Here is a 12,500-nt window from a genome sequence, read left to right as displayed (position 1 = left end):
GCCTGCCAATAGGAATTCGCCAGGCTGATACAGTAGAGCACTTTAAAACACTGCTGAAAACACATTACTTTAACATGGCCTTTTTATAACTTCATTTTAATCGTAATTTAACTTAATCCTGATACTCTGTATGTTCAATTCATCATAACAACTATTCATGGTGGCTCTAAAATCGGTACTGACCCCTACTCTCTTTTCTGTTTCTTTTTCCGGTTTCTTTGTGGTGGTGGCCTGCGCCACCTCCACCTACTCAAAGCTTCATGATGCTCCAACAATGATGGACGGATTAAAAGGAAGAAGTCTACGTGACCATCATCATCATCAAGCCCTTCCGTGAGAACCCTAAATCCAAAGAGGACTGTTTCATTTATGTTAGGTAGAATGCCCAGAGGGGACTGGGCGGTCTCATGGTCTGGAATCCCTACAGATTTTATTTTTTCTCCAGCCGTCTGGAGTTTTTTGTTTTTTCTGTCCCCTGGCCATTGAACCTTACTCTTATTCGATGTTAATGTTGATTTATTTTTTTATAATTATGTCTTTCATTTTTCTATTCTTTAATATGTAAAGCACTTTGAGCTACTGTTTGTATGAAAATGTGCTATATAAATAAATGTTGTTGTTGTTATATATATTCTCACACAACTGATTAATTGATTTGGGCAATTAAATGATGCTTATATGTAAATATACCTGCATTTATGTGTTTTAATCATTTTAAATCATTAACTGCACTAGAGCTTTTTGCTTTTAAAATATATATATTAACTATATTTGAACAGATTTTTTTTTTCCAGTGTATCAACTAGACATTTGACATTTTTGAGGTGCAATTATAAGATATGGATTACCATTTTAATTATGTAGTACTTGTTCCTTGCCAAAACTTACGGTGTATGACACACAGCAATAAACACGGTACGAACCTTTAAATAAAGCCGACTTCTTACTTAGCAGCAATTTCAATTCATCTTTAACTTTTCTTTATTCAATTAACCGTGTAAGCTGCTGCATTTTAAACAAGCTCGCTGTGCAAATTCAAGCAGTGTCCCTTTCAATTTAAAGGACAAAATAAAGGTCTGAATTCCTTCAAGTAGCTTAACACCGTTTTTCTAGTTGCACAGGATGACTTCTCCAATTCCTTTCTCTTTTTTCGATTATTACTCCACTTTCTTTAACGTAGCAATCGCCTTTCATTCACTGATCAGACAGTCCTCCACTTGCTGCTCTTTGTTGACACTGCAGGAAGTTTTCTGTTTTTACTTTCTTTTGCAGCAAAGACGTGCACTGGCCGAGTCACCGTAACACCTTACGTAAAGGAGCACTACAGCTAAATTACCAGAAATCTTACAAAAGCTTGCAAGGGAAAACTTGGGAGTTGGTGGCACCGTAAAAAAAACCTCATACTGTTCCAGTGTGGTGCTGAGGTGTCACCCATTGTATGGCTGGACTGGTCTGGGTGGTCTGACTTGTGGTGGGTACAGCAAGGTACTGTAATCAGTGCATGCTCTCAACCTCTCTCCTTAGAAAAGCAGGGGCTGAAAATAATTTTTTTTGTGATTGGAAAAATTTGAAGATCAAGTTTTTTTGTTTAGGGAAAAATCGGGCAATTTCCATTGGTGGCTGACTGATTGGAGCATCCCTAAAAAACTAATTAATATAAAACAGAGAAACAACTATATCTGTCCATCATATAACTGTAGAAATGCAGTCACACAGCATAATGCAGTATAAGAAAGCATGTTACAAACATACAACTTAAATTGCAAATTGCTCCAGGGACCGCTGTACAATGGCTGACCCTGCGCTCTGTCCTCCAAAGTTCAAGCGAAAGGACAATGTCTCCTGGGGGGTTTAATACAGTGTACCAAATGCATGTAAATTTGCATTCATTTGAATATTTACTTACTTTTAATCTGAATATTTATTAGCTAATTTGACAGCTCTAGTGCAGGCAGCTCATTTGGTTCGTCCAATCCTGTTTCGGCACAGCTGGACCCAAGGGGTACAGAACGACCAATCGCAAACAGCCTCAATTCACACTCTGGTTCATGCCAGCTTGGCAGTTTATGGTCTTCCTGTGGGGGATGGCTGTGTGAATCAAGTCATACCCGCAAAAACCCCCTGCTCCCAGCCATAAACTTCACACCCCGCTTGTCAATACTTCACACTTTCTCCTAAAGACTTGGTGTTGGTGGGGTAAACATCAAAGCACAGCTGTTCTTATCTATAAAGTAAAATATGCCTCCAGAAACCCTCTTCTACAAGCGATTTTAACAATGCTAGATATTACAAACACACAACAGCAACAGAACATTAAAACATGAGCAGTCTGTGCAGTCCTTAAAATCTGATCATTTCTCTTTTCTGTATTTTGATTTTCATTCCCCATTACACTGGAGATATATATATTTTTCCCCCTCGGCCATCACTATAAACTACATGAGGTACAGTAAGTAACATGCGTAACAAGAATGATCATTTCTATATGGAATATTAAATCATTTTAGCTCAAGGCTGCAAGACAAATGTGAAAAACAAGGAAGGCAAACTGGACCCGGACAGTGGCAGTCCTAAGGCTTTTGGATGGGCCGCTGCAGATCTCAGCCTACTTCACTGTTCTTGAGTAGATCGGAAAAGCGATACATGCATAGAATTATTATTCTGCTTGTAGACATACCACAATATCACATTCTCCATGCTGCAGCCTATTACTTTATTATACTGCGTGATGTTCGATGTCTCATCCCGTGGCCAAGAGTAAAACGATTTCAGAAGCACATATCTGTACATAAAAGCACTGCAGTAGCCAATTCAGCTTACAATAAATGACTGGAAATGAATGTTTGTTTTTTTTTTTAACCATGCATCATCACAAAAGATATAACCTTTTTAAACCAGAATCATCTACAGCTTGGGACTAACCTAGCACCATCACATTCAAGGCAATAAACAATTTGGATGGACCACCAGTTCAAAGCAGGCTCCGTAAATGAGGCCAGATAACAGTCACGTTTTTGGGGATGTGCAAATCACAGACGGAGGCTGGGATGGCAACGTGGCTGTTACATTGGTTACTAATCACGGACCGCTTTATTTGCGCCCTTCCCGTTGCCCTTGACTGTCTGCCTAAATGACTACTACTTGTATATTTCCACATGAATAAAACGAGTTTAATACTGTCGCTATTATCAGATCATTAAGAGCATGTAAAGAAATACAGAGGCGTGCCCGGTGAACGGTTTTTAAACGCCTGCCGCGGTTTACATTTGGATTGATTTCGCTAAAAATCGATCCTTAATTCGCCTGCAAAATGCCGGAATGGAACGTTTCCATCTTCGCCGCGCAGTTTCCGGAACTGTCCTGATCACGCATTCACGCTAACCAACCCGCCATGTCTCCCCGTTCTCTCACGCTCCGCTTCCACCAGCCCACTGCAATCCCGCCGTTTCCGTCAGCTTCGTACCTCTCGTGTGAGCAGCTCCTCAGGACGGCCGCACTCTATTTACGCGAAGCAGTAAAGGTTCAAGTTGTGAAACACTTTTCGAAGCGGCAACCTTCCTGGTTACTCGGAAATCCTACACAAAGAGGAACAACGGCGTCACTGACCTGCGACTTTGCAAGCCCAGCTGCCGTCCAGGCTAGCTATGCGCCTGCTCACTGAAGTTGACGCCTACTGGATTTAATTTCCCAGCAGCTTTTGCGAAACACAGCTGTTAAAAAAAAGACTCCGACGGCGCATCGCTGAACATCTGCCACTTTAGATTGATAGTGCGGATTCGCTCTGTACAATGCTACGACATGAAGAAGCATATGGGGGGATTCTGTCGGTGCGTGCACAAGAAAGGAACACAGATCCATAAAAATCAGGGACAAAATATATGAGTCTTACTTATATAAATTATCGAACTCTTCACAAGTTAGACACGCTCTCCCACGGTTATGGCCAAGGGGGCATGCGACGTATTTTTTTAGCAACGCCCCTGACGCGGACAGACCTTTTGGTGACTAGCGGATTAAAACGGGGCAATATGGGACAGGATTTGTTACATTTGAATCCTGTACACAAATTACTGGCCGCTTGTATTTATTTCCGCGCTTTTCATTTCACAAGGGTATTTGGATGTAGTTTCGGGGGCATTATGATATTTACAATCTTGGCAAAAATATGTGTTCATAATTACCAGTTATATTTGATTATCTAGGAATGGCGCTACATCAGTTCTACTGTATGTATACTTTATATTTTATAAAATAATACATCTCAACAAGACGAAAGAGCAAACAAAAGAATTAAGCGAAATACGAAATTAACCTTAAAAACAAGGGTTCACATCACAACACATCGAATCAAACAATTATTTTGCCTTTAGATCTGACTGTCTAGTTTCACAGATCACCATTAGGCTTTCAGCTACGAAAATCGAGGACATCGAGAACATTGAAGAACATTAACAATTATATATATATATATATATATATATATATATATATATATATATATATATATATATATATATATATATATATATATTATTTAATTTAATATTGTTTCTTTGTATCTGTATACTGCTGCTGGATTATGTGAATTTCCCCTTAGGAATAATAAAGTATCTATCTACAGTATATACAGCATATAATGGATTCAAAAAGTATTCCACCACCTTCACTTTCTGCACAATTTATTGTGCTGCACATTTAATCTGAAACGGATAACTTTGTGCCCATCAATCTGCACTCATTAGCCCCGTAATGAAAAAGTGATAACATTTTTACAGAAAGGTTTGCATATTTACTGAAAACCAAACAGTACAATCTCCCATTCATAGACCTATTTCAACCACAAATATGACACTTTAGAGAATTACCTTTGGCAGCAATTCCAACTTTGAGTTTTCTTGGTAAGTCTCTACGAGCTTTGCACACCTGGTTTTGGGTAGTTGATCCCATTCTTCCTGGCAGATCCTTTCAAACTCCATTAGATTTAATGTAAACTGCTATCTTCAGGTCTCTTCCCAGATGTTCTATAGGGTTTAAGCTTGGGCTTTGACCGGGTCATTCAAAGACACTCAGAGACATGTCCTAAAGTTACTCTGGCATTACCTTGGCTGTATGCTTCAGCTTATTGTCATGTTTAAAGTGGAACTGTTGATTCAGTGTGATGTCACATGCACCCTGAAGCACGTTTTCTTCAGGGACCTTTCTGCATTTTGTTGCATTCATCCTTCCCTCACTTCAGTCCAGTCTCCCTGTCCCTGCAACCCCCTAGCATGATTCTAACATCATCCTGCTTTACCATAGGGATGGTATCAGGCAGGTGACGACCAGTGCCTGGTCTTCTCCAGACAAAGTGCCTGAAGTTTTGCCAAAGAGTTCTATTTTTGACTCATTAGACAAGTGGATCATTTTCCTCCTGCTCTCAGAATCTGTTACACCATGACTTCACTTAAAAGTATTGTATTGTGTGTTTGTGTTTCAAATCTACATTCTTTGTGTTTTGCATGTGGATCCCCAAGTGTCAAGACCACCATGACATCACTAGTGGAGGAAACACCCCCCTAGCCTTTATTTTCAGGGTGTCAGTGACAGTTGTGAAGTTAAGAGCATTGTCGTGAGTATTGTTTGGATTGTTCTAGTTGATTACATTTTGTGTCTTTCTGGATTCTGTTTCCAGACTTCAGAATGTGTCCTGTTTGCCTCAGGCTGCCTTTTTAGACATAACTTTTTGTCTTGTTTGTTTTGAACGGAGTCGGTTTTTAAAATTTCTGCGTTTTTTTTTTTTTTTTTTGAGGTGTAAAAATCAGTTGGGGGAATTCAATTTTGTATACATTTTTTGATTGTATAGAAACTGACTTTTACTTAACATCTTTTTGGATGCCATTTTGTTTTAATGATGGGCACCACCATTTTGTGGTTTCCATTATCGTGATGCGGGTGAGTTTGGCCTCTAGGGTCACATTATCAGGGGGTCTATTGGTGATGGACATTTTGTTTCTGAGATTGGACAAAACATAGTGACTTGTGATTCTTTAGATTATTATTATTATTATTATTATTATTATTATTATTATTATTATTATTATTATTATTATTTATTACTGGTTCTAGAAAAAAGCCCTGCATTTGATTTTGAGTTATTCGTTTGTGATTTGGCTTTGACGTCTACTTGGTTTTTGTTTCAGTCGTTGCCCTTGGACTCCTTTCTGACCTATAATCTTCATTCTAAATGTTTTCTACTGTCAACCCTTTCTTGTAGTCAGTACATCATTTTTGCCATTTTATTTTCCTGTGCTTTGCCATTTTTATAAAAATATTTTGTTTTGTTGTGTTGGTATAAGATCCTCTTCTATAAAGTGCAATGTTGCGTATTTAAAGTATTTTTTTAAAAGCCTGAGCCCCATTTCATAGCCCTGGAAGCCTGTCTTTTGAATCTGGGGCCAGGCTGCCTGGGGTGTGCTTTAGTTGGTATTTGTTTAATTGATTTCCGAAAGTTTTATACACAAAGTATGTGTCTATTTAGGGGGTTTTATTACTGGAAAATTTCCATTTTGGCCTTTGTTTTCTACCTAGAAGGATGAGGAGGTTAGGAGCATGTGCTGATACCTAGAAGGGTACCTGGAAAAATCAAATAATGGTACTGTTTTGCCATTAAGGCATTTTTGTTTAGTTACAGGTGCTGCAATTATGAGAAGTTCCAGTTAGCGTCATCAGTTGCTATGGTAATCTTCCCAGAATGTTCCAGGAATGAATGACACGTTACGTCTGTGGAGTGATGGTATAAAGTTGAGTATTTCTGAGATATCTAAGAGTAGAATGGAAAGAGTGATGATGAGTGATTCTTGCAGCAAAAACCTTTTCCCGGTTAACAGACTTGCTTTTGGTATTAAGGTCTTTGACAAGTCATTGACACCATAGGCACTTGGAATAAGCTACTAAGTAGTGTGGTAGACATTAGGACTTTAGGTACCTTCAAAACTCAACTTGATGGTGGATAGGAGTGGCGAGCTTTGTTGGGCTGAATGGTCTGTTCTCTTCTAGACTGTTCTAATGTTCTCATGTACTAATTGGTTTGAGTTTTGATAACCACATTGGCTTGATGTTTTGTCTACATCTCACACCCCCTGATCCATTACTTTGAAAATTCTCACTGTCTCTCTCTGAGGTCTGTTCCTACGACTGACTAGTGACATTCTGCTCAGTTTTTTGTATATTATGCCCATCTTGAATACTAAACCTAAGTAAAGCCTGCCCTGGATTTTATTGCAGAAAGTAAACAACATGTCTTGGCCTGACATACCCCAGTCTGCAACTGGAGTGTATTGATGCCTTTGAATTTTCTATTGACAGGACAGAGCCAGGAATTGTTTTGGCCTGGCCTGAGACAACACCGGGAGTGAGCTTATCCTTAAATATACTGCTGAAAAAAATTAAAGGCCCACATTTTAATGAGAGTTTAGCATCAAGTCAATGAAACTTGTGGGATATTGATCTGGTCAGTGAAGTAGCAGAGGGGCTTGTTCGTCACTTTCAGCTGCTTTGGTGTTAATGAAATGAACAAGGGGTGCACTAGAGGGGCAAAAATGAGATGACCCCCAAAATAGGAATAAATGGTTTCACAGCTTGAGGGAGGCCACTGACATTTTTCCCCTCCTTGTCTGTTTTGTCACTCATTTTGCATTTGTCTACAGTCAGTGTTACTACTGGTAGCATGAGGCCATACCTGGACCCTACAGAGTTTGGTGGCACAGGTAGTCCAACTTCTCCAGGATGGCAGATACATCAATACGTGGCTCCCATTACCAGAAGGTTTTCTGCATCTCCCAACACAGTCTCAAGGGCATGGAGGAGAGTCCAGGAGACAGGCAGTTACTCTAGGAGAGCTGGACAGGGCCCCTCGTAGACGGACCTTAACCTATCAGCAGGACCCACCGCTATCTGCTCCTTTGGGCAAGGAGGAACAGGATGAGCACTTCCAGAGCCCTACAAAAATTTTCATTGTCATCAAACAATGTGGCATCCCTTCGTTCCTAACACATTACCATATCAGTAGAGATAGCCAGCAGGATTTTGTTTTCCCAATGACATCTGATGTGTTTTCAAAGTGTTCCTTTCATTTTTTTTTTTGAGCAGTTTATATATTCTTTTATTCCCACAACCTTAATATTTCTTATGCAGACCCACAGATATGGGGTCTTTTTAATTGGATATGCTGGCCCAGCACTGACTCAGCTGTGCAATGGCCAATAGAGGAGGCAGCTTGATGGCTGAGGTCTCCAGGACTCTGAACAAATCCAAATCCTATTCTGTGATATCATCAACTGTTAAATTCTACTCTGTACTTGTAATATTTCTATTGTACTAGTATATTGTATTAGAGGATTACTTGTGTTCTGTTCTGTGTATTGCGTTGGATTAACCTCCTTTTTTTTATTTTTGACACCCACTGCCTTCGTACCTCTACCTGGAAAGGGGTATCTCTATTGAATTGCCATTCCCAATGTTTCTTCCACTTTTTTCCCTATAAGGGTGTTTTTGGAGTTTTCCCTTGTCTTCTTAGAGAGTCAAGGCTGAGTGTATGTGTGAGTTGATCGTAAGGTGTAGGAATATAAAAACCTTGTAAATGGACTTGGTAAGTCTCACAAATCCCATGATAATACATTTTGTTGCTGTAAGCTGGCAGGGTACTGGAGTAATCATGTCACGCGCCCCGTTTTTGTGGAAATTTTCTCGTAATTGGCACAGTCGGATTTCTCAGATGAGTTCTTGCCCGTTTTTAAGCTGGTAACATAACACTGGGTGTGCAGGAGTTTTAAGGGGTCCGGGTCTGGTCACCATAAAAATGTTGCAGGTTTCAGCCAAGCAGACGACCAGAAATCCTGCCAACTACACAAGTTGTGAGCAGTAGGGGGCACCAAACCCCAGAAACACAAGACCCATCACAACTCCGGGTTTAAATAAAGGATTTTTTATAGAAAAATAAAAATTACTGCAGCCAATATATAGACTTAAATGTGCTCTCTTTCTCTCTCTCTGTCCTCTCCTCCAGTGTGTTTTGCCCACTGCCTCCTGACTCAACGAGGTGTGGCAGCAGGCTCCTTTAAAGTTGGACCTCCTGTGGCATGTTGTGGCCTTCTGGAAGCACTTCTAGGTCATATGCACACCATGGAGGTCCTCTCCAGACAGCACCCTCTACTGTCATCCTAGGACCCCTGTAGGGCTGCGCCTCTGGACTCCAATTCCCATGTAGGCTTGCGGGTGTCAAAACTGGGACTACTTGCAAGGAACACAGCCACCTATTAATCTGTGAGATGAACTGCTCTCGGCTTTCAGCTCTCACATCTACATTATTCCTTCCAACATCCCATCCAGGATTGGAATTATAAGGCGTCGCTGCCGGGTAGTGTTCACAATTTAGTCATCCTTCCATTATGGCTTCCAAACCAGGCAAGAAATATACCTTCATCCTGGTGAGGATGCCAGGCCATCCTCCTGGGCACTTACAATATAAAGTAGGACATGTCCATGGGTACAGGCAATGCTATTAATCCATGTTGGCATTCAGTCTGCAGTAACAGTATTTTCAGAGCTTTGAATTTTATGACTTGATCAGCTGTCACAGCTGAGCCTGCCACACAAAAATGCAGTGACAACAGAGGTAGCAGCTGCAGCAGCCAGCATAAAGCTATTAGATGAGAAAGAAAATGTACACTTGTCTGCTGTTCAGACAGGCTGGGTATTATTAATGATTTTAGAGCAAGTAGATAAAGATGCAAAAAGAGCTGAAAAAGACCCAGTGAAAGAAATATGAGAAGCTAACAGTATGTGTAACAATGTCATAGAAAAAATGCCACCCTGAACAAGAAGCAAGTGTTCACCGGAGGACTGGCAGTGAAATACAAAGGAACTGCTGGCCTTTAGTCAGATTGCTGCCCTCTCATGACAGTCTGCTGATAAGAGAGCCGCTTTTGTTCGAGTTACACAAAGGCGAGCTGCAGCTTCTACTGGGCACACAGAACAGCTGCGTATAACAGAACAGATGGCAGAAGAGGCGGGAGGCGGGCATTGGAGTGAGTTGCTAGCTATGCTGGATAAACAGGCAGCACTGATTTATGGAGGAGTTTTAGTGAGGCATGCAGGCACTCACAGAACAGCAGGGAGTTTTCAGCTCTCGGGAAGGGGTCCAGAGATTGAAAGGAAAGAGACTTCCCTGCAACTGAGATAGTGGAGGAAATGCGCATGTCTGACAATTGTTTAGAGAAAGAACAGGATCATCACAATTTTAACTTTAATTGACACTGGGACAGAAGAAACTTTGATCCTGATAACAATGAAGGTGAAGGCGTAGCTGTTACATCCTGTGGGGCAGTGAAGTTCAAGCAAAAATGGCAAAGCCATCTATCTATCTATCTATCTATCTATCTATCTATCTATCTATCTATCTATCTATCTATCTATCTATCTATCTATCTATCTATCTACCTCGATATCCTGCCATTTTTTAATCCCCGTTATTCTTAAAACAGACTTCACTTCCTCCCTTCCCATTATAATCACTATGTCCACCTTTTGGCCTTTTAATTGCCTTTTTAGCACGATTGCCTGCCTTTTACTTCCTATAAACACCAGTTTGTGCGGGTAGCCGACAAAATCGACCACCTTGCCCATTTATGTCAAAGCACATGACCTAAAATAAGCGTCTAGTAGGAAATCATGCCAGCTGGATTTTGGACTCTAACAGTGAAGCCGAATCTGCACACATTACAACTCTCTGTGGCTTAACTTGTTCCCCAAAAGACGGACTTTTTTGTGCTATTTCTATTGAGTATACTAACAGACCTTCGCTCAATCTTTTCCCTAAATGAATGCAATAATAATAATAATAATAATAATAATAATAATAATAAAATCTCCTAACTTTATTCTTTGACCCATCCATGTTTGTTTCTAAATGCGTGTATACCTATATATATACAGTATACAGTATATATATATATATATATATATATATATATATATATATATATATATATATATATATATATTAATACCAGTATTCCAATAGTTTAAAACTTTGCTTGTTTGCATCTTCAATCAATCAATCAACATTTATTTATATAGCACATATTCATACAAAAAAATTTAGCTCAAAGTGCTTTACAAAATGAATAGAAAAATAGAAGACACAATAAAAGATAAACATAAGTCAACATTAATTAACATAGAATAAGAGTAAGGTCCGATGGCCAGGGTGGACAGAAAAACAAAAAAAACTCCAAAGGTTGGAGAAAAAAATAAAATCTGTAGGGGTTCCAGACCAAGAGACCGCCCAGTCCCCTCTGGGCAATCTACCTAACATAAGTCAAACAGTCCTCTTTGTATCTTGTGAACAATTGTGCTTCAAATTCAAGTCAAAGTCAAAGAAGCCATTATGAGGGTGACAAACAAGAATAAAACCATCAGTAGCACCGTAGGATGACCGAAATCAACTGTCTGGAACATCATGAAGAAGGAAGAACACACTGGTGGGCTCAGGAATCACAAAGGAACTGCTAGGCTAAGGGACTTCTGAGGACAGAAGAATCCTTACTATGGTCAAGATAAAGCCCCCCAAATGCCTCATGACAGTCTTCAGGGGGCTGATATGTGTGTGTGTCAGAGATGACTATCAGCAAAAGACTTCATGAACAGAAACACAGAGGACACACTGCAAGATGAACGACACAGACAGGAGAGCCAGATGACAGTTAATGAAAAAAGGACTTCAAATACCCCACAGAATTCTGGGAAAAGGTATTGTGGACAGACGTGGCAAAGATGAACCTGCTGTATCAGAGTGACGGCAAGAGCAAAGTGTGGAGGTGACATGGAACTGCCTGAGATCCAAAGCAGACCACCTCATCTGTTAAACATGGCAGTGGAGGAGTTATGGCCTGGGCATGTATGGCTGCCACAGGTTTCTGGCACAGTTCTCTTCATTGGGGGATTTGGCTGATGACGGAACAATGAATTTTGAGGTGTAGAGAAACATCTGATCTTCTCAAGTTCCAGTAGATGCCTCCAAACTCCATATCGAAAAAGTGTTTCAAAAGTGTTTGAAACATATGCAAATCCCCTTCAATGAAAGTCTGCAATTTTACACTTTAATTACGTCTACGGTGTTTGATTTGTAATTTCAAAATGTGGAGCAGAGGGGCTAATCAATGAAAAAGGGGTCTTTGTCCCAAACATTATGGTGGGCACTGTAGATTATGACCAGTAGAGGGCATTTCAGGACCCCTACACCAGACACAACTCCAGAGACTCAAAACCAGCATTCAGAGCTAGCTTTTATAATAATAATAATAATAATAATAATAATAATAATAATAATAATAATGCAAAATACCTTTTACAGGCTTCCTTTCCACACTCTTAGCAGAGCAATTCATTTCTCCCGCTTTTCTCCTCCTCTCCTCCCAGGCACATGCTGCCCACCTTTGACTCCCCTTATGAAGTGGAGGACT

At 40.1% G+C, this 12,500-nt stretch overlaps 1 protein-coding gene across 2 annotated transcripts in view; it reads right to left on the bottom strand.

Moving 5' to 3' along the window:
• LOC120528124 (gastrula zinc finger protein XlCGF26.1-like) overlaps positions 1 to 3,627 on the bottom strand; it is a 34,623-nt gene extending 30,996 nt beyond the window's left edge. The window contains exon 1 of one of the 2 annotated variants that reach the window (XM_039752171.1): positions 3,607 to 3,627. The gene's annotated coding sequence lies outside the window, so the exon portion shown is untranslated. The other variant, XM_039752170.1, reaches the window with a different exon arrangement.
• Positions 3,628 to 12,500: the final 8,873 nt, after the last annotated feature.

Source organism: Polypterus senegalus, chromosome 4 (assembly GCF_016835505.1).
Source record: "Polypterus senegalus isolate Bchr_013 chromosome 4, ASM1683550v1, whole genome shotgun sequence".
NCBI classification, from domain to species: domain Eukaryota; kingdom Metazoa; phylum Chordata; class Cladistia; order Polypteriformes; family Polypteridae; genus Polypterus; species Polypterus senegalus.
This window is presented reverse-complemented; position numbering and strand designations above follow the sequence as displayed.